At 40.4% G+C, this 23,203-nt stretch overlaps 1 protein-coding gene across 3 annotated transcripts in view; it reads left to right on the plus strand.

Moving 5' to 3' along the window:
* Positions 1-23,203, plus strand: part of B3GALT1 (beta-1,3-galactosyltransferase 1) — a 492,457-nt gene that overhangs the window by 439,282 nt on the left and 29,972 nt on the right. For all 3 annotated transcript variants that reach the window (XM_076005628.1, XM_076005627.1, XM_020288406.2), the window contains one exon: positions 3,174-3,306. The gene's annotated coding sequence lies outside the window, so the exon portion shown is untranslated. The remainder of the gene's footprint in view (positions 1-3,173; positions 3,307-23,203) is intronic.

Raw genomic sequence — 23,203 nt, forward strand, 5'->3', positions numbered from 1 at the left:
CTAACTTCCTAATGAATCATAGAATTTATACTGATAAGTTAATAAATGGGCAACTCAGCAGTGCTTTGTGTTTTGTTCTGTTGGTCTTTATTTTAATTCTTTATCTCACACAGACCACACACAAACCAGGATCAAATGTAGCCAGATACCGACATTAGAGATTCAAGGTACAAATTCCTTTGCTGCCACAAAGAGGGCTGTAGCAAAACTGCAGAGACTAAATCTCGTGTCCAAATATTATTACTATCTTGTTTATCCTATTATGTCACTAAAATTCTCCCTTAACTAACAGTCATAAGTAGGCACAGAAAATGAATGGATTTATTCGTCATAAATGGCACTGGCAAAATTCCTTTTTGGAACATGAAGCTAAAAAGAAGGAGCAATATTAATGAAAAATAATAGAATAATGTACTAGAATAGCTATATTTTTAGGCCTGGTAAATTGTAAACTAGATTAAAATGTGGGTGACAAATGTTGAGTCTAGGCTATTTCTCCAGAAAAACACAATTCATATAGTGAATTTTCCATTATCTGCCCAAGGAGAAATAGCAATAATGGCAATTATCCAAAAGAGTAGATAATGAACAAATTTATTTCTACTTGACTTTGAAATATTATTTTGTAGTCTGAAACCAACATTTAAATGTAGATGCATTTTATATTCTGGAGAGTTGAATACCAAATACCAAAATTACACTTTAGAAATCAGATTGAAGAAAGTGGCTTATATTAATATTTTTCATCTTCTCTTATATAATACATTCCTGCTTTCTATATTTTTGCTGTGAATAAATTTCATTATCTTTGGAATAATGTTAAGTACATCCTAAAGCTGAGAAAATTTGCATTTATGTGTTTTCTAGTTAATATTTTCCCAGCATTGATGGTAATTAAATATTTTGATTAAAAGGACATCCTCCTTCTCTGGCCTTGCTTGGCTAAAGTTAATTTTTTTTTAATGTGTCAAAAAATACCCAAAACATAATAGATATTCAAGATATGAAGTTATGTCTAAGTAAGAATCAAGATATTTAAACTATATATCTGCCCATAGAAAACTGTGTTAACTATATACACATTGTCCATATTTTTGTGGCCCTGGTTTGGTTAATTTTTGCTCACTAAATGTATTAATATGATGAATATAACACTACCTGGTATAGGGTCTGGCTCATGGTAGCATTTAGTAACCTCTCGTTTCCTTCATTCTTTGCTTCTTTCCTTTTCTTCATTCAATGATATTTTATATAAGATGTTTCATACACTTTAATAATGTTTATTTTCTTTGCATAAAAATTCTATGAAAGCAAGGAAATTTTTTTTAATATGCCAGAGTAAAGTCTTCCAGGTGCCATCTTTCATGCACACTAAAAATTGATTACATGCTGTCCTGTCTCATGCTTAATTGCATGGTACACTCCCCATTGTAGAATAATATATTTTTTACATAAGGGAAAAGATTAACAAGTATTGCAGTGCTTTTGATTGTTTGATTTGGGACTCCTTTGCTTTGGTGTTTAATTTGATAAGTATTAATAATTGGTGTTTGACAAAATTTGATTTGCTCTCCTTTAACATTCTGAAGAGTATCTTCAACTGAAGACTGACAAGTCTCTGGAGAGGGGGAGTAAGCAAATGGCTGGACTGAGTAGAGCTAGGTTCAAACACTGGTTCCACCATATAACAGGATGACATTGGACAAGGGACTTGATCTCCCAAAGTCATGGTTTTCTCGTTATTAATGTGAAGATAATAACATAAAACTAAGAGGATTGTGGTGATAATAACAGATGACACATGTAAGTAAATTAGTGTATAACAGGTATCCAATGAATTTTGATAGTTGCTACAAATACTAGCTAACATTTATGCCTACCTTGTGCAAGCACCATGCTAAGCACTTTCCATGTACTGAGTCACTTAAACCTCACTACAACTCCATGATTCAGATACCATTATCACTATTTCGCACATGGGACCTGGAGAAGTTAAGTCATAGTCAGGGGCTGGGTCAACCTATACACTTAACCATAACACAACACTGATTATCACATCAATGGAGCCTTTTTAGCAGAAACTGGAACCAGCACATGAATCCGGTGGGACCCACTTATGCCTCTGCCCCACACTGCTACTCTTCACATCTGGCCACACTGCTTAAACACCATCCCAAACACATGCCTGCAATCAGAATGTTATTTCAAAGTTTCAAAGGAGGGCCCTTCACATTTCAGGCACTCAGCTTTACCCAGAACTTCTTCCATGATATGAATGGTGAGAACAGAACATTAGACCTTCCATTATTGAAGTTTTGTATACCTACAGCTTAATACCCAAGAATCAGGTCAATGGAAGGCAGCTCTGGTTGGCCTCCAGCCTGTTATTTAAATAGATCTGATCAGATTCAGCCAGTTGCAGAGTGGTCCTAAGTGAACGTGAAAGGTCATAAGGGAAAGGGAAGGTGTCATGCCTAAAGCCCCAGCCCTGCCACTAATTAGCTGGGTGTCCTTGCCCAAGCAGCTTCAGCCCTCTGGACCCGTTTTCATCACTTGGAAGGTGAAGATGTTGCACTAGACCTTAGGAAAAGCTAGCCACCTATGAACTAACCCTGACCCTCACATGAGCCTTGGTTTTAAGTCTTGTTTGAACTGTGCAAAGTTTTGCCTTGTTCTGTTTGTTTCAATTAGATTCTAAAATACAAAATTTAAGAGATTTCACATAAAAATCTGCATTTCTGTTTTCCACTGAAAATCTGAAGTTGTGACATTATTGGGCCATTTTTATGGCAGCAGTGAAAATCACCTAGACCCTCTGAGCAGCAGCTGCCTCCTTCAGAGGGGGCACGTGCTCACTAGGTAACCAGAGTCCCTACTGTTCCTTATTGCCCCACACCCAGTCTGCTCCCTTCTTTACCCTACCCTTGTGGGCTTGTCGGCATCTGGGTTTGCAGCCCTAGGACTAGCTCGAATCCTCATTTGCTCATTTATTCACTTTTTTTCACTTAGTCAACCTCCACTCAATGCCTACCCACATTCCATTCTATGTATTGCACTTATAATCTAAATAGAAGTCTTTTTTCTTTCAAGTGACAGAATTATGTTTTTGTCTCTCTGAACCCAATTAATTTCCATTATTTCTAAAGTTTTCTCTCTTCTTGATGTCCACTTAGGATTCTGAAGATGGCTAAGCAGCAGCTTCTCTTGCCATGAGCCCTTCCAATATCCTCATCAAACAGATTGAGATCATGCTTCGTGCCCTGTACCTGTAGTAAGAAGGAGAACACAGGACACCTGGTCCAACAGGTAGGTGAGGAATGCAGTTCTGAGTTACACAGCCCATCACTGAGGAAAAATAACAGCAACTCTATAAAATCAGAAATCAATTTCTAAGGACTAATGAATAGAGAGAAAAGTTTAGGTTATTTTTCCTTTTTTAATGTTTACCTTCTATCATATGTAAAATGCTCTTACCATTAAAGCCTTATTTATAAAAGATACAAGAGAAAAAACTAATAGCTTTAAAAAGGTGTCTTTTTAAAAAAATTCATATCCTCAGGTATCTTTTAAAAATTCATATCCTCAGGTATCAGAAACCTTTGACTGATTTTAGTAGTGGCCTCTTTTTTACATAATTTCAAAATATTGAGGGGGTACAAATCTTTTTGTTACAATGTATAGTGCTTGAATCACAGGCTATAAGTGTCACCCAAATATGTATTCATTGTACTCATTAGGTAGGTTTTTCCCCTTCCCTACTTTCCCCTCCCCTCTGTTTGATTTCCAATGAGTTTTACTTCCCTCTGTACACATGTGTTCCAATTTAATAGAGAGTACATATGGTGTTTGTTCTTCCATTCTTTAGATATTTAACTTAGGATAACGGTCTCCAGTTCCTTCCAAATTGTTGCAAAAGGCCTTAATTCATCCTCTTCACAGCTGAGTTGTACTCCATGGTATACATACACCACATTTTGTTAATCTACTCATGAATTGATAGGCACCTGGGTTGATTCCACATCTTTGCAATTGTGAATTGTACTGCAATAAACATTCAAGTGCAAGGGTATTTTTGATAAAATCACTTCTTTTCCTTTGGGTAGATACCCAGTAGTGGGATTGCTGGATCAAAAGGTAGGTCTACTTGTAGTTCTTTGAGGAATCTCCATACTGTTTTCCGTAGAGGTTGTACTAATTTGCAGTCCCACCAACAGTGTATAACTGTTCCTTTCTCTCTGCATCCATGCCAGCATCTGTTGTTTTTGGACTTTTTAATAAAAGACATTCTAACTGGGGTAAGGTGATATTTCATTGTGGTTTTACTTTGCATTTCCCTGATGATTAGTGACATTCAGCATTTTGTCATATATTTATTGCCCATTTCTCTATCTTCTTTTGAGAAGTTTCTGTTCATGTCTTTTGCCTACTTTTTAATGGGGTTGTTTGGTTTTTTCTTGCTGATTTACTTGAGTTCTTTGTAGATTCTGGATATCAGCCCTGTATTGGAGATATAGCATGCAAATATTTTCTCACATTCTGTAGGTTGTCTGTTTGCTCTGTTGATTATTTCCTTAGCTGTGTAGAAGCCTTTTAATTTAATCAGATCCCATTTATTTATTTTTGTTGTTGCTGTAATTGCCATTGGAGTGGTAGTGGCCTCTTTTAAGATGAACTATTAGGAAACTAAATGCTTTAGGTGACCTGTGACAATTCCTATTTAAAATCCATTTCTCTAAGGCCATTGCTAATTGATTTTTGAATCTTCTTTACTGAAATAACCTTGTCCCGCAGGCAATTATACTTCAATCATTTCTTATTCAGTTGAAAATAATAAGATTTTGTAAGAAAATGATGGTATAGTTATTAAAAGTATTTAAAATAACAAATAATTTTAAAATGTTTTTATTTAAAGTGATAAAAAGCAGGACAAATACTAGAAATATTCCTTTATACACTTTTTGCCCTACATACATGTTAAATAAATAAAAGTGATTTCAGCTTTTCTGGAGTGTGATCAGAGAAAGAAGCACCACACTGGCAAGAGGTCACTTGGGTCACACTTTTATCTTGCCCATCATCACCTCTGTGACTTTGGGCCAATCACTTAACCTTTCTAAACTACAGTTTCCTTGTCCAAGAAATGGGCAGTTACTTCAGAGTGCCTTCAAAAATACCAGGTGCAATTGGACAGCTGTTCGTATCCGGGGGTATCTGTGAGCCCATTCTCAGCAAGCTAATTTGCCAAAAGCAAATTCAACAAAATACCAATTCCCCTCTCTTTCTCTTTATTTACAAAGTTTATAGTAATTTGCACTGGGTATGTTGGTTTTCACAGCCTGCGGAGATTTCTGTGAGGTGTTAGTTGATAGTTTTTACTTTTCCTTTGCCTTGAGACAGCACTTGAAGGAATGCCCAGTTTGCCTTTGCTTTAGTCCCTGCCTGTTGGTAGCCAGAGGACCCTCTGATGCAGAATGACGGAGTAGAGTCAGCACTCGGCTCAAAAGGGTGGTGTAGACTAAGAGGCATGAGATTATAGTCATAAGGATTCTCTAAATTCAAGACAAATATATTCAGTGTTTAAAAATATGAGACAAATTGAGTATTTTTGAGAACTGCTTCTTGGGATCAGGCTGCTGGCATGGTCCTTCCTCTCTGGGATCTTGGCATCCAGTGGAGGAAACAGGCTGAAAACAAAACAGAAAATAAAAAATAATACCGTGATGAATTGTGATGATCACTATGAAAAACACCAAAAGAGTGTGCAGACAGAGAAGAGCTGGAACCTGCTTTAGAAAGGGTGGTCAGGGGAGGGGAGAGAGTCAAGAGAGCTTTTCTTCTGCCCCTCGCCTTCCAAGCACAGGCAATAATTGCATAGCCTGCGTCTCTTTGAGGTCCCCTGGGGCTATCTATGTCACTCTCTTGCTGGAGCATTTAACTGCTGTTGCAAGACTCTCTGGCTCCCGTTTCCTGTGGCATTCTGACTGGTGATGTGGTTTAAGATATGGTTTCTCCTTCCAGCCTAGAGCCTATGAGACTTCAGAGAACACACAATGGACATGTAGCATGAGCAAACAACACATTTTTATTGTCTCAAGCCATTGAGATATGGAAGCTATTTGTTAATGCAGCACAACTCAGACTATCCTTACTGTTATAAGAGACATTGCTGAAGAGGCAGGGAATGAGTTATAGAGGTTTTAAGACAAGAAGTGTTAATTTTGGCTGGTTCATAGAACTGAAAGAAGGCCAATATGGCTGGATTATAGTACAGCGGGGAAAAAATAGCAAATAATCTTTAGAATTCCCTTGCACTCTAGGCTGTCTGGTTCTTAGGCTGTTCTGATGTTTATATTCCTAGCAATGCTTTAAGACAGATTAAGTAGCTTGACTCTAAATGCTTTTGATTTGTTTACATAAATCAAACTCTCATATTTTATCTCTTGCCTCTGGATTACGATCTTTTTTATCAAGAACTTTGCATGTGGGCTATTGATATGATAATGTAATCCTAATGCCTTCTCAGGAGCTAAGGGCCTCTAGCCTTTCAGTCAATACTGAGATGCACTTGGGTGTATAGTCCATTCATAGCTGAGGCTTGAGATGGGCAGCTCACAGCATTTTGCAATTGAATAATGTGTAATATGGTGCAATTTTTGAGCTCTCAGCTTTTCATAACAATTTCTAGTATTCTGGCAACAGAGTCTAGGGAAAAGCCCATACTTTTATAGTATTCATCATAGCCCCTTTAATGTTTATGTAGGAGTGGTTGTCTTTTTGCACTTCAGGTCTTGTTTGCAAACAAAATAAAACAAGAACCCCCAGCAGAAAGTAAATTGCATGATATGCCATTTGTCTTCTTTTGAAGAAAAGAAGAGCTGAGTCAGCCCTCCTGACAGTTGACAACTCAGGTACTTTTTTATCCTTGACCCTGCTCAGATAGAGCCACTGATATTATAACTGCCTTTATTGAAGTTTGGTAGATTTAGAGGAAGTATACCCATCTGATATTACAGTTATTCTTATACAGTTCTTAAAGTGTAAAGGATTTTTATTTGAGATGAATGAAATCCCACTAAAGAAAAGAAAAGTAGGGGAAGGGAAATGAATCTAAAATTAAAATTGTGTTTTAAATATAGTCCAGGCACAGTGCTAGGTGGTTTCACATGCACAATTATCCCCACGTAGTGAAGGAAACAGCTCAGAGAGGCTATGATCATCCAGCCAACGAGTGGCAGACCAAGGAAGAGACTAAGCTCTTCTCCCGCTAAAGACCCTGCTCTTTCCTCTCTACTCTTTAGACTAGAGTATAAAAAATCTCCTATACCATTACCATAGTCAAATCCAAAATGGCCAAATCCTGCATTTTTAAAATCTCCAGAGTTCTCCTCTAAAACATAAATACTAGGTCACTACATATTGATTTATTACATATATAGATTCAGAAGAGCCTCTAAACAGAGCTGGTTATAATAAGCTGCGTTCTGCTAATTGTGCACTTCCCTTTGTTCAGCCTCATCCTGTGTAATTAGTGCAGTCTTGAAAATAGAAGTTTTCTGTGACATTTAAAATTTTTACCCAGTATACCCTCTAATTATTTCATATCTTCACATTAGAGACTAAGATACTCTTGGTGGAGGGTAGGATTCTGTTTGTTATTTAATTACTTATAGAAGGAGCACAGGGGGAAAAAAACAAGAAAAAGAGATTATTATAATAATTTTGACTTGACTCTGAGATACATACACAGACATACTTTTATTCTCCTACCTCTCACTCCCACCTGGCTTCAGACCTCGTCTCTCTTGGTACCAGTCTCAGGTACACCTGTTACCATCTCTGCCTATCAAGGATTTACCTCTCTTCAAGTCCACTCAAAATCCTCTCCTCCCCAGACCTTCTTGGATGTCCGCAGTCATAAGTAAGCTTCTTCTTCCCGTACCCTGGGGCACTTTGTACTAATCTCCTAGCATCTCTCTCTGTCTTGTACTGTAAGGGTGAGGGTGGGGCAGAGACTACTGGTGAATTCACTCAAAAATGTTTCTTTTCTTCCTGAGCATATGGAGAGACATCATTTCCTTGCCTTCCTTAGAGTTGGGTGTGACCACGTCAATGAATCTCTAGCAATGGGAAGTGAGTAGAAGCCACAGGCTTCATTTGGAGGCCAGGTTTTTGAGGAAGTGGGTATGCTTTCTCCCTGTTCTTTGCCTTACTGCCATCAGAGTGAGAGTTCTGAGACCCTCAGGGGTTGGGGTGCCATGGGGTGAAGAAAGTCTGGGCTCCTGAATCACCACGTGGAAAGTTGTAACAACCCCAGCTAGGTTGTTACACAAATAAGAAATAACCATCAACTGTGTTAAGGCTTAGAAATGCAGGGCTTCTTTGTTACAGCTGCTAGCGTGGACTCACCTAACACGGAGTGTGCCCCTGTGTAAGTGTGGCTCCCTCTACTTTAGAAGCCCAGAAGGGCCAAAATCATCCTTAACTGTGTGTAAAATTAAAATGAATTGGTGCCTTATTTGGAAATGGAGCAGATGGTCATTAAAATGAAGAGTAGAGGATACGCTAACACTTCTCCAATATTGGGAATGCCATTTTCTCATCTGCAAGCAGCTGTCTAGAATTTTGTAAACAATCTCATAGGTGACCAATTTGGAGTAGAGAACAAAAGGAATACCCAGTTAGTTTCCGTATTAAAATGTGTCCAAGTTCATTACTCATTCCAATAGTCATTATTTCAATCAACAAGTACATATCGAACACATTCTACATGCCAGGCAGTCCTCTGCCAATGCTGATCAATAACAGACCTGGCCCCTGCTCATTCCAGGCACACAGTCCAGTGGGGAAGCTGACCATCCACTAAATGGTCACACCCTTGAACATGCACTCCGCTCACCACCCAGATTCTCGGGTCCCTCTTTTGTGAAATAAGAATGATAATATTGCCTATTTCTCAGATTGCATAGTACTTTTAAATTAGAAAATATTTAAATATGATTATAAAATATTTAGCACTGTGCTTGACACTTGAACTTGACAAGCACTCACTAAATCATAGCTATTATTATTCATATTAATTCAGATAAATACTATAAGATTGTATGATAGATTAATCTGACTAGACTGATGAAAGGTGTGTGGAACACAACTGTTTCACTTAAAAGTGACTCCCCACATGATAGTTGAGAGGTTCTGAAGGGTGTTCCAAATTTTTAAAAATAGAATAAGAACGGTATATGCAAAGGACCTATGATGGGATTTAATTTTTATGAATTTTTAAAAAGTCAGGATAGCTGTAGTCTAGAAAGCAAGGAGAAAACTGCTGCAGGACGGGATCATGAAGAGCCTTGGGAAGCACCACATAGTCTTGCTAAGAAATTAGCTTTCCTGCTAAGCACAACAGAAAATCATTGAATGGCTTCCAACAGGTAATGGCAGAGAATGATATGATCAGATTTATTTGTTAGGAAGATCACTCTAGCTGGAGTGTGGAAAAAAAAATATTTAGAGGGGAGATAGAGAATATGCAGCTACTTGGAACTTGCAACTTGAAAAGTTACGGTAGGACTCAAGATAAGACATACACATAGCTTGAGTAAGGTGGTGGTAGTGGAGCCGGAGAGAAGTACTGAAATTTCTGAAGTGACGTGGAGATGGATTAAGAACAGAGATAAGGGGGAGAGAGCTGTTAGGAATGGCTCCTGGTCTTTCAGATAGAGAGAGGCATGTTTCATAGAGATGGGGAACCCTGAAAGATCCGGGTTGCAGGATCATAAATTTGCCTTTGTATATGTTGCCCCTCAGAAATCCACGTTCCCATTCAAGTACACAATTGGATATACAGGTCCAGAGCTCCCTAGAGAGAGACTTCTGAGCTATATTATAAATTTAAGCGTTATTGGCATACAGATGGTAACTGAGGCCATGGGCAGGAAAAATTGCTTAGAAAACAAGCAAAACTTAGACTAAGAAGAAAAGAGAGCCTAGAGAACCTCGCCTTGAGGAGCTTGTAGCAAAGGAGACTGTATTAATCAGGGTTCTCCAGAAAAACAGAACAAAATGTGTGTATAGGAAAAGATTTATTTTAAGGAATTTGTTCCCGCAATTGTGGAAGCTTGGTGAGTCCAAAACCTGATGGCGGAGGCAGGCAGGCTGGAGATTCAGGAAAGACTTGCAGTTCCAGTCCAAAGACAAGTCTTATGAAAAACCAGGAAGAGCCGATGTTGCAGATAAAGCCCACAGGCTGTCTTCTGGAGAATTCCCTCTTGCTCAGGGAAGATCAGCCTTTTGTTCCATGCAGACCTTCAACTGATTAGACGAGGACTGCTCACATTGTGAAGGGCAATCTATTTTTCTCAAAGTCCACCAGTTTATATGTAAATCTCATCCAAAATCACTCTCACAGAAACCTTGAGAATAATGTTTGACCAAATGCTGTGGCCCAGCCAAGTCAATACAGAATTAACCGTCACAGAGACATAAACGGAAAACCAGAAAGAGTGATTGCTTCTCAGGCACTGTACTAGGTGCCAGGTTGTGATTTTCACATTGTGGTTTACAATGTGAGCCCTGGAGTCAGCTAGCCTGGGTCTGAATCCTAACTTTGCCATTTGCTTGCCCTGTGATCTTGGGCAAATTGTCGAACACCTCAATGGCCTCATTTTTAAAATGGGGATAGAATTACCTACCTCTGAGGGTTGTAAAAACTAAATTGGTTAATAAATAAATAAGGCTTAGAAAACTGAGTAAACATAGTAGGCGCTCAGTAAATGTTAGCACTTATTCTTAAGATAGACATAGTCCTTGTCATCAACTGTCTGCAGTGTCAGGGAGGTATGACAAGTAGACCACAATGGCAAGCAAGGCAGATGCTGCAGGAGCACCCTATGTAGGCTCAGATAAGGGCCTGACTACAGAGGGAAGAGGTAGCTTTCCACCTGCAGTGATTTAGGGAATTCTGGGACTTGCCCCTCTATTCAAAGATACCTGCCACATGAGTGGTCTGTGGCCCTTGGGAAATAAATTCCTTCTTCACTGTTTTCTCATAAGGCCCGAAAGGTCTACCTGTTAAAATATGATGGTTACCTAAGGGATCACCAGTATCAACTTCTAATAGTTTTCTGTGAATTCCTTCCCTTTCAGATAAATTACTCAGGTTCTTTTTTTTTTTTTTTCGTTTTGAGACAGTCTCACTTTATTGCCCAGCCTAGCTCACAGCAACCTCAAACTCCTGGGCTCAAGCAATCCTTCTGCCCTAGCCTCCCGAGTAGCTGGGACTATAGGCATGCACCACCATGCCCGGCTAATTTTTTTCTATATATTTTTAGTTGTCCAGCTAGTTTCTTTCTATTTTTAGTAGAGATGGGGTCTCGCTCTTGCTCAGGCTGGTCTCGAACTCCTGAGCTCAAACGATCCTCCCGCCTCGGCTTCCCAGAGTGTTAGCAGTACAGGCGTGAGCCACCGCGCCCAGCAAATTACTCAGGTTCTAACGGAACAAGACCCTTGTTCGGCTGAAACTTAAAGAAGAAGGTAGATTGGAAGGAAAGGGGGAGGAAAGAACGAAGAGGGTAGCAAGAGAAACCCAGAAGACAGCAGGGATGCTATCACACCCCGTCCCTGGGTGTCCCCGTTGTACACTCTCCTCCCTGCCTCATGCCTGTCAACGTGGGTCCTATAAGATATTTTACCAAATCTCTTACCTTTTGTTTGTTTTAAATCAGCATTATTTTTAAGGTTTAAAAGAAAATGTTTTTTTCCTACTATGCACCAAACTAGTTTGTCCTGAGAGAGGCTGCCAGAAGACAGCTCTCCTGCTAATTCCACATTGTCATACTCAGACTACACCTCAAATATTGTTCCCCTTAGAGCATCCTTTTCAATTTCACTTCTGAGATGGGGACTGATCCCTTTTCCCCGACCTGCCCAGTGCAGTGGTTCAGAAAGCACACCGCTCTTCACTCCAGCTCCGGTAGAAATCGGAGAAGCTGTGATGGTGCCTTTGCTCCCCCGCGCCTGTCTGAGACTTGGGCAGGGGTGTGCGTGATCGCGCTCGGCTCCTCTCGCTAATCTCCTTAGACATTGCAAAGGTGTTCGGCAAATTATCCAGCCTGTAATTCAATATCCACTGTGAGGTTGGCAGGTTGTTTTATTTTTCTTTTTAAATTAAATACTGATAAAGATCTTGGACCATGACGGATTCAGAGCTAATTTTACAAATGTTTTCCCTCTGATTCCTTCTCTTTCAGTCCTGCATGCTAGGGCTTTACATTTTTGGCATCATTTCTTTCTATTCAGAGTAGAGATTGGTGCCACACAATTTCCCTCAAGATGGGCTTTTCTTGACATTCTTCAGCTGAGCAGAGTAGCAGGCCCATCCGCATTTAGTTTCTACATTTCCCAGCCACATTTCTGCAAGTGACCTGGGGTAAGGCTAGGTCTGCACAGCTGGGATATCGTCAGGGTGGGGACTCCCAGCCTTGTGCTCTGCTCTCTCTGCCACCCTGCCCTCCAGGGCTCATGGCAATGCCTCTGTCCTGCCTGAACACCCGCACCTGGCCAACTTTCCCCTCTACCCTCCATCCAGAGCCTAAGGAATAGGAGTTGACAGGCAGAGCAGGGACCAGTGTCCTTTGGTCACTGTTGGGACTCTTCGAGGACAACTCCCCAAGCAGCTGGGCCAGTGCTGAGCAAGGGAGGGCAGCAGGAAATGTCGGGTCGGACTCAAGTCCCTGTACTCTAGTGTAGCAGTGGCAGCCTGGTGTCCCTTTATGTTCCTGAGGAGGTCTTGGGGCCTAAACCCTCAAAGAAACTCAAGGAAACCAATTAGGAGACACCCTGTCAGGAATGGGGCTCAGAAAAGGAATGAAAAGTCAGGGATTGGGGGAGAGGCATGCATGAATACAGTTGGCCCTCTGTACCCACACATTCTGCATCTACAGATTGAACCAACCACGGATTGAAAATATTTGCAAAAAACATAACAATACAACAATGAAAAATAATGCAAATTTTAAAAACCCAATGCAGTATAGTGACTATTAATATTTACATAGCATTTACATTGTACTAGGTACTATAAATAATCTAGAGATGATTTAAAGTATATGGGAAGATGCGTATAGATTGTATGCAGATGCTTCACCATGTTCTATAAAGGACTTGAGCATCTGTAGATTTTGGTATGGGAGCAGTCTTGGAACCAATCCCCCTGACATACCAAGGAACGACCCTATTGGTAAATAAAACACATATTTTTCTACTGTAATGTACCAGATGTCCTCTATGCCAAAATAATCATGCTTCATGTTCAGAGGCAGAACTGCAGGCTCCAGGAACAAGCACGTGACAAAATGAACAAAGGTCAAGAGTAAGACACCAGCTCAAATGATGCATCGTCTTCTGTGCGCCAGGTGCCCCACATGTCATCTCATGTATTGTTCATGGCGGCCCTCACGTAGGTGCTTACACGTTCACCTGCCAGTGAGGGAAGGAGGCTCCAAAGAGTGGAGTGCAAAGGACAAGACAAGTGCCGCTTACAGTGAGCAGGATATAAGATGGTCCATTTGGTCACAAAGAACAAAATGTAGTTAGTTCAGCTCCTAAAGGCTGAGCACGTGGCCAGTTGGAAATCTGATGAGGTCCTCAGCCACTGTGTTACTGACCTCTGCCCCCTAAAGTCACTGTGACTGGGGAGCAGGGTTGGTCTGGACTGGCACCCGGGGGGTCCTGAACGAGCAAGGTGAAGCTAAGCAGCTCCAGCCGTGGGCAGTAGCGGGCTCAGGAGAAGGGAGCCAGGGCTGTGCTCTGCCAGTACGCTCTCCCCTGCCCTCTCTCTGGCCACAGACACGGCGACTCCCCTTCACTGCCCTGCCCGGCTGCTGCCAGGAGTTTGCTCTGCTGATGCTGTGTTTGTTTATGGCCCTGGATGCAGTGTAAACAAAGGCCTTCCCAAGCTGTGCCTCCGAACAAACTGGAATCGAAACCACATCACTACGCAATTCCTAAGCTTAAAAATTTTAAGAGACCCAAAAGGTGGTCGTTGGGGTTAGCATTGGTCACATCCCAATGCTCTTTCCTGGGACTTGGTGGGACTTGGTGACACTCATTCTCAGTGAATTTCACAGAGCCCTGGAGAAAACACTAGACAGACAACACAGAGGGTTCTCGAAGCACAGCGAAGACTTCTCCAGGCCACACACCTGTCACATCCTCCACCAGGCAGGTTGTTCTGAGCTCTCTAAGAACACCTAGAATTAAGTAAGGGCTTATCCCCCAGTCCCCTCAACAGATATTTACGCATTCAGCTATGTGTAGGGCCTTGTGTTTCTCACCAGCCCATGACTCTGTCTAATGCACCTTTGATTCCCTGCACCTATCCCTGGCCCGAAAAGAAGTGGATGCTCTGCAGGTGTTGGCCAAATGAATTGGCGTGCACCATACAGTCCCAGGATTTGGGAAATGCCCTGTGATATGAAATGGTCAACAAATCCTGCTTCACCAATGGAGTCTACTTACCGTCCCATGAATGGATTCTCAAATCTTTCCTAAGAGCACAGAATATCCCTCAAACTCCAGTGAAATAAGTCAAACCCATGACGAACTGCCTACCAGTGAATTAATGAACACCACTCCATGGACAATGTTCCACAATGTTCTGACCATGCGAAATGGTCAGAAATACGATTGACAAAGATCGTGCAGTAGATGGGAAACCTACCATCATGATTTTTGATATTTTTCCTGCTACAATCCACAGGAGAGTGAATTCCTCATGGGTCATAAATCCCCAACAGGCAAGCCAAACCATGTCCCTTTGTCTCTCAGGAAAGCAATCAAAAGGCAAGTGTGTAGAGCAGATGTCTTGACAAGGACAAACTTGAATTTGCTCTTCTTTAAAAAATCACCATCCCAGTAATGGGCAGCCTTCATTGAATACTTATTGTGTGCTCAGCACTGTGCCATGGGCTTTGCATATGTGAACCCATTTGAGTTTGGAACAACCCCGTGTGGTTGGTTCTATAGAATCTTCATATTGCAGATTAGGAAACAGGGCCCTATAGAGGTTACAGAACATTTCCAAGAGTAATAGGAGTGGAGGATTGGAATCCAAATCTTTATATCGACACTCTCCTGTCTCCAACACTATCATACTCAAATTTCAGCACTTGGTAACTATTATCATAAATTATCTGTGACATCTCTTACAACTGACTACCACAATATGTGCATTATAATACAGAGAGCCTTTTACCAAAAATACAATCCTGCTTCTATCAAAGCCAGATGTTTGCTCCATGGTTCAAACCCAATTCTCCTATATTTATTTGAGTCACTGAGTCTTAAAAAGCAATAAGGTAATAACCATCTCTTATAAAGTATAATATCCTACTATGTCAGACATTTTGTAGAAATTATTCTAATGATAGCAGATGTCTACAGCATTATATTTAAAGTTGTAGGACAGAAAGTGGGAGGCAAGTCTTGCCCCACTTATGAGTTTCATTATACAGGCTCCAGGGGCCTCACATGTCTCCTTTCCCCACTCTTCACAAGTTTCATTTGATGCCTTTCCTCCTACGTTGGTTTCCTTCTCCACTTCTCCCCTCAGCTGAGATGCCAGCTACAGCTTACTAACGAGCAGGACGAGACGGTCTAGGAGAACAGTCCTCTAAGATGCCTACGAAGAAGGTAGTCACGTAGGACAATGTTACAGGACACTGTTGGTGGTCAACCTCTATGGAAAACAATATGGAGATTTCTCAAAGAACTAAAACTTAAACTACCATACAATCCAGCAATCCACTACTGAATGTCTACCCAAAGGAAAAGAAATGATTATATCAAAAAGATACCTTCACTCGTATGTTTATCACAGCACTATTCACAACAGCAAAGATGGAATCAAGTGCCCATCAATAGAGGACTGGATAAAGAAAAATGTGGCATATATATATATATATACCATGAAATATTACTCAGCCATTACAAAAGAATGAAGTCATGTCTTTTGCAGCAACGTGGGTATAACTGGAAGTCATTATCTTAAGTGCAATATTAAATAACTTAGAAACAGGAAGTCTAACACCACATGTTCTCACTTATAAGTGGTAGCTAAATAATGTGTGCATATGAACATAGAGTAGAATAATAGACATCGAAACTCGGAAGGGTAAGGGGGTGGGAGGGTGGGAGCGAGGTGAGAGATGAAAAAATTATTTGTATTTAACTGGTACAATGTACACTCTTCAGGTGATAGCTACACTATAAGCCCAGACTTCACAACTATGCATTATATCCATGTAACAAAACTTGTGTCCCTTAAATGTTATAAAAAAAATTTTTTTTTAATTTTAAAAAATTTTAAATTCTCAAAAAAGAAAGAAAGAAAGGGGAAAGCAGCCATAGGAGGGTGCGTGCTCCAAAGAAGTGTGCAAAGCCCCGAGAAGGGTAAATAAAGTGCAGAGTGAGGTGAGCAAAGAAGGCACGCAGGTGGAAGCCGGCTCATTCCCAGGAGCAATAGGAGGGGGCGGGAAGGGGCTGGCTACCAGCCACCACAGAGTCTCTGGGGAGGAGAGGACAAGGGGAGAGAAGCCAGTAGAGAGCACTGACAGCTTTTAAGAAGGAGAACCACACAGAAAGAGAAAAGGCAGCGTTTCCCAGCCAAGCGCTGACATTTGCGTGGGAGTCCTCCTCTCCACAGGCGGCTAGATCGTTTCTCTCTGTCGCTCTCCCCCATCACTGCCCTGTCTAGAAGTCATGCCCCAGGGAAGTGCCTTCAAGGACTGAGCCAAAGTGAATTCTCTCCAGCCCTCAACACTTGAGCAGCTTCCTGAAAGACAGACCTCCCTAAGGCCTCCTTCACGGACGGGGGAGCAGCAGCCCAGTGTGCAGGCTGCGGGCAACCGTCCCATCTCCAGATTAGGAGGAGGAACGACTTTAAGTGAGAACGGGGTGGGGTAGGGATCCAGTCATGCTTTAAAAATATATATCTATATCTATATCTATATCTATATCTATATCTATATATATATATATATATATATATATATAGGTCAGAAAGGAAAATCAAGGAGATGTGCAAGTTTTCCCCAGCCTTCAGCAAAATGCTTTCAACTGAGGAGTTCGCACATACATTTATCTCAAAACTGCCCACAATTCTGAACCCTCCCTATCAATATGGGCCCACTGCGCTACATATTTAAAGACGTTGCTACCAGTGGGTGATTATCCTGGATGTGTATGGATCTAGTTGAAAAGATTGGTGCAAGTCTAGCAGTTTCCTGTGTAACACAAAGAATTGATTTCAAACTGTAGCTGTTTGAAAACATATACTACCCAAACCAAGAATTTGATGTAAAAATAAGCAAATGCTTCTTAACCTGTTTTTACAAACAGCTGATTCAATCACTTTGATTTTAAATTAACAAGTCAAAAGGTCAGTCGATTTCATTAAAAACACATGCACAGTCTAATTGATTTGTTTAACTGACTATTCCCATGAGGAAGCAGTGTGATGTGATGCCAGGAGAGGTGGCCTGGTGTCAGGCAGCCTCGACTTGGGTTTGGGCCCTGCTGCCCACCGGTCACAGGAACTTGGGTGATCCTCTGAGACCCAGGACATATGTGTCTACATCCTGGATTCTGGCATAATCAAATGAGATAGTGTAGTAGAAATAAGTTCGTACACTGGAAACCTCTCTACAAAATCCAGTTATTACTATCAACGACTGTCGCAAACTTGTACCAAAGCCAAACCAAGTATTCATCAATCCTTTGAAATACAAACCTTATATTTGACATATTTACTCATGGAAACGTTCCATGTTTGACAATCTCTGACCCTCTCCTGTCTGAATCCTACTTCCTAGTGGTGTTCGATGGTGTCCTTTATTAACAATTTAATTCAGCACCGCCGCAGATTATAAGCCCAACTACTGCTGCAGTTAATGGAAATTCTCCTTTATGTGAAGTGCATCTGCTGCGACATCTGTCCGAAACCCATGGAGAGGATTCAGTGTTCAAAAGCAAATTGAGTAATTACTATGTAATTGCACTTCAAATTGTGTAGTCACTGGTTTGCTCTCAAAATTCCTATCTTTTGGACATACTCAATATTGAAACCACCTGAGTTCTTTTAAAATGGGCAAGTATGTTCTTAAAATGGACAAAATAAGGATTTGAGGTGAACACCTGTGTCCCCCAAATTAGAGCATTATCTCCAGGAGAGAGAAAGTTGTAGAGAGAAAAGAAAAATGAGAATGTGGGAAGGAGACATTAATAGAGGGAGAAAGAAATGGGGAGAGATTTTTAAGGGTGGATTACTAAGTACTTTGGCAGTCATAAAACCTGTGAAATTGCTAAGCCTCACTGTTTGGAGAAAACACAGAGAAAATAGAAATGAGGAAGAGAGATCATAGATGCAAGATTTCACCTGCCCCAGGAAAAACCGATCACTGGTGACACTATTTGGACTTTGGAAAACACCATCATATGTAGAGAGAAGAGGAATTAATGACTCAAGAGACAGTATCTAATAGTCCTTTGTAACCGCCTAGATTTACAGTGGTAAAACCTGAGACCTAATACTTTGCTAAATGGTTATAAAACATAAATCTGTGGCACTTCCTCCAAACCCTCTTTTAAAAAGCCAGTCAACAAATATTTATTAACCACATATTATACTGAGTGTGCCCTGCATGGAAGGCTAGATTCTTGAAACAAGACAGAACATAACTGATAAGGCAGCCCCGGGGCACAGTGGAAGGAGGGCTGATTACGGACCCTGGTTCTCCTGAAGAGCTGCTGGGTTGAGCCAGAAAAAGCTGCTGCTCTTCAACCTTGCTACATAAATGGCAATGTCATGTGCTGCCACCAAATGGAATTAGAAAAGTCTCTAAATACTCTCTGGCTTCAGTTTCACCATTTCTTTAAAGTAAGGATAACCTGAGAATTAGAGGGAAAAAATAGTATCTGAGACAAAGGTACAACATGCTAGTAGCGCTAGTATTAATAGTATTGTTATTACCAGTTGTGATTATATTAATAGTATAAACACATGGCAGAAGAGGTGTAGAAACCTCCAACCTTCAGTCTCCCAGCGAATGTACTGTGACCCCATTACTGTACAATGGGAATGGGGAGAAAGTAAAGACAATGCGCCAAAATCCAAAGTCATGGTGAGTCTCATTTTTCACCACCACATATTTAAAAATACAAATTTCCCTAAATAGTCAATGTTAGGACTTTCAATTCAATGAGAGGACTGGCTTATTAAAGCCAAGGCATCTGCATGACTATGCAGACAGATAAATAAGGCCAGTTTCTACAACCGAAATTCTATGCTGAACACCCATCCTCAACAAACACCCTAGCACAAATCATTTACTCTGCAATTGCATTAACATCAAATGGTTAGATTTTTAACAGCAAAGCGTTTTCTAACAAACATGTTCCTTCATAGTCTTCAAAAGTCCTATTTGGAGGATGGTGGGTTCGGGGTGGTGCAGCATAGTAAATTTACAAAACAAAGTAAAAACGCACCCCAAACCAGTCTAGCGTATGAACCTATGTTCCTGTCCTTTGGGGGAGGAGCAGCTGCACAGGGCAGCAGTAGAGGTGGTGGCAGGGGACGAGCCAGAGCCATTAGTCAGTTCGCTAAGTAGACACAGGAAGCCAGTTCAATGGAGCAGAAAGGCTCCTACTCTGTGGAGCTGATGGAGAGAATGTGATTGGTTTCTTAAGGGGCAGGCGGAGGGGCAATGCATAATTTCGCCTCCCCTCACTAAACATGCCTGTTTATCAGAGATGAATCAACACCTTAGATTACACATTATGCAAATGACTGTGGCAGTTTGGCACCTAACACAGTCTCCCTGCCAGAGTTTAGATTCACTCCCACTGTTGTCTGTGGAAAGTGAAAATAAATGTGTCCCCCTTCCCTCTTTGGCTTCTTTGTCCTTGAAATAAATATAGCTTCCTCCAAGCCCACATTCAGAGGCTAAGCTATATGGCAGATGGCAGTGTCTCCTGCAGAGTTTATAAACGTGAAATTCACAAACTACGTAATTAATTTAACAGAAACAAAAATAGAGGCACCAGTGACTCTTGCAGATCATATAGTGAGTATCTCAAGGGAATTCAATTTCTTAAATGAGATTCAGAAAGATCCTGAAGATGTTTCAGTGATAACAAGTCAGATGAAAACCACTACCCACAGGTAGCTATTTCCTGCTTTGCTCATTGAAAAGTGACACTGGCCAATACAGAAGAACTAGGTGTGGTCTTGCACCTTTCTCTTAGCCTGGCTCAATGGCTCACACCTATATTCCTAGCACTTTTAGAGGCCAAAGCAGGCAGATTACTTGAGGCCAGGAATTCAAGACCAGCCTGAGCAACATAATGAGACCCCCATCTCTACAAAAAAAAAAAAAAAATAGAAAAATTAGCTGGCTATGCCAGCAACTTGGGAGGCTGAGGCAGGAGGATCACTTGAATTCAGGAGTTTGAAGTTGCGGTGATCTATGATGATGCCACTATACTCTAGCCCAGGCAACAGAGTGAGACCTTGTCTCTAAATAAATAAATAAGTGTGGCACAAATTCTTCTTTTCTCCCACCATGGAAATGGGCACATCCTAATCTGGAGAAAGGAAATCCGAAAGTTACCTATCTGTCCTCACTTAAGTTCTATAAAAAGATAATTGATTTGACCAAATCCCAGGATAAAACTAGGACATATATGCTGGTATTATACAAACAGCTAGTCTATACATGAAAAAAATTATATTTTCATGTAAACATGGTCAGATACTAGTTAAATTCCTAAAGGAAATACTAGAAACTCTCCCTGTAATACCTAAGATACATTTATGTCTAAGGTGCTGTTTATCCATGGGGTAGATGGTTTTCCTACATCATCTTTAAGACTACTTCCAACACTGAAATTTGAGCTGGAAGGATGAAATCAGAATTTTTAACAAAAACAAACTCAATGTTGGACTTGTATATCAGTAAAGGGTTGAACTCTATTGTAAAGTATATTATTATCTAGAAAGAAAACTTTTTAGTTTTCTAAACAGCATAGGGCGTGTTGGTCTCCATTTCAAAATTTCATAAGTCAGAATTCCAAAATAAAGAGAATAAGGTCAAGGCAATGGTGTTCTTGTGGTTCGTACTGTCTTATATATACTCAGACTAAAAGAGCCTGTATTTTGTATCATGAAGACTTAGTATATGCAACAGTCTTCTGTATAAGTATCTGTGCCCACAGTAGAAAACTTAAGCTTGAAGTTAATAAATAGCACCCAAATGGAGCCTAGATTTTTCTTTCTACAAAGCCAGCAGTGTCTGAATAATAGTTTTCTTAGCATGCATCATTTTTAAGGGCAAAACCTGGGAAGATGGAGAAAGATCAGTTTACCCTGGCTTATCCATCCTTGAAAACCACAGTGTTCTCTTCCAAAAGATAGAGTCTCATAACAAAATCAGGCTCAAGTTCTGGCTTAGATTTTATCTGTTCTTTTTACTTTGGTTGCAAATGGTTAGTTTTTCTACAGTTCCTCCCTGTGAGATGTAGTAATAAAGTTTCTAAACTAATTATGCTCATAAACATGTTGAGATCCTCTAATGCAATCCACCATGCTTGAGGAGAGGGCTGGCATTTTTATGCAAGCTAAGACACTCTACCTCTTTTTTCCATCTTGTCATTAATTTCACTGAGAATGAAAACCTGATAAATATGCCTATGTGATACTCATAACCCCCTAAAAAGGGGTTTTAGAAAAGCCTTTTTAAAAAGCTAGACCAATCTCCTACCCCACAGTGTTAGAGTGCAGTATGGACCGGCACAAGTTCCACACCCTTACAACAGGACAGTGACTTTTCTGGTTCATTCACGTCTGACATGAAATCATTGTGAACCACGTTAGGGTCCGAATGGAGATGAAAACTTTGGGATAATGCCTTTAGGACAAGAAAGACAGCGGGATTAAACCTCCAATTTCTCAGAATTCCCCAGAGACACTGAGATTATATGGATACTGCTTCATCGTCTCCAATTAGCAAACCTGGCCGCAATGGCATGGCCACTCACCTCAGTGGCTTCTGCGAAATGTAAAAATGAAATGTATCACCCATCTAATGAGGACCAAAGGCGCCATCCACCTCCTCCTTCTCCTAGGAGAGTGAGCAGCACATACCAGGCTGGTTTTTAGCCAGCAGCCACTGAACCGTGCTCCTAATTAGGAAAGTAAAATGCCCCAGACTAAGTTACAAAAAAAATTGGAATAGTTACAGTGAATGTAGCTATTGAGACTCTGTAGTTGCCAAGAGAGTATCTCAGGGAGAGGGGAAAATAAGATTAACCACAGGACATAATGATAGAAAGGTTAATATATTTAAGTAACTTTTTGTACCATAATGTGTTTCCTTTAAAATAATAAAATTTTTTGCTTGTTTTTGCTTAATTAAACACCAGAAACTATTAACTTGACTTTGTCTAGGTTTTTAAACACTTTAATGGAATGTGGTTTGGCATAAATATTAACGAAGCTAAAAAAAAAAAAAGACCAAATGAATTAAAATGTATTCCCTGAACTAGACTATATAAAGATACATATTATGAAAGTTACATTGTTCAGAGACTGGTAGGGACCTATTTTATCACATCTTTAAGACAATAAAAGCCAATGATCAAAACAAAGCAAAACAAAAACACCCGAGGACTCTCCAGTTCTTTAGGGTTGATCCTGAGTTTAAAATCCTGTGGGGAAGTAGCAGCCACAATCTTTCACTCACCCATGCTGCCTACCAAGTAAAACTCCACTACACGTGCCATGTGACCCCAGGAAGTCTTCCCTGCACCTGTCTACACTGAGCAACACATCTTCACATCTTATACACACTTCTATGTCATTTATTTCATCATGCTCTACACTATATTGAAATAAACTGTGACTACTCTCTAGACTTCAGCTCCTTAGAGGGCAGTAGCACCTGTACATAGTAGAAAGAGTATTAATGATAGCATCCATGTGGCTAATAAGTTGTATTAAAATATTTAGACATATTTATAATTTTCTTGAAATGTTAACATTAATATTAGTATTTGTTAATACTAATATTATATAGTAGTATTATAATGTGTGACAAGACTGGTATTGAGTGCTTTCCTGATATTATTTCATTTCATTTTCATGAATCTGAAG

This window comes from Microcebus murinus, chromosome 8 (assembly GCF_040939455.1).
Source record: "Microcebus murinus isolate Inina chromosome 8, M.murinus_Inina_mat1.0, whole genome shotgun sequence".
NCBI lineage: Eukaryota > Metazoa > Chordata > Mammalia > Primates > Cheirogaleidae > Microcebus > Microcebus murinus.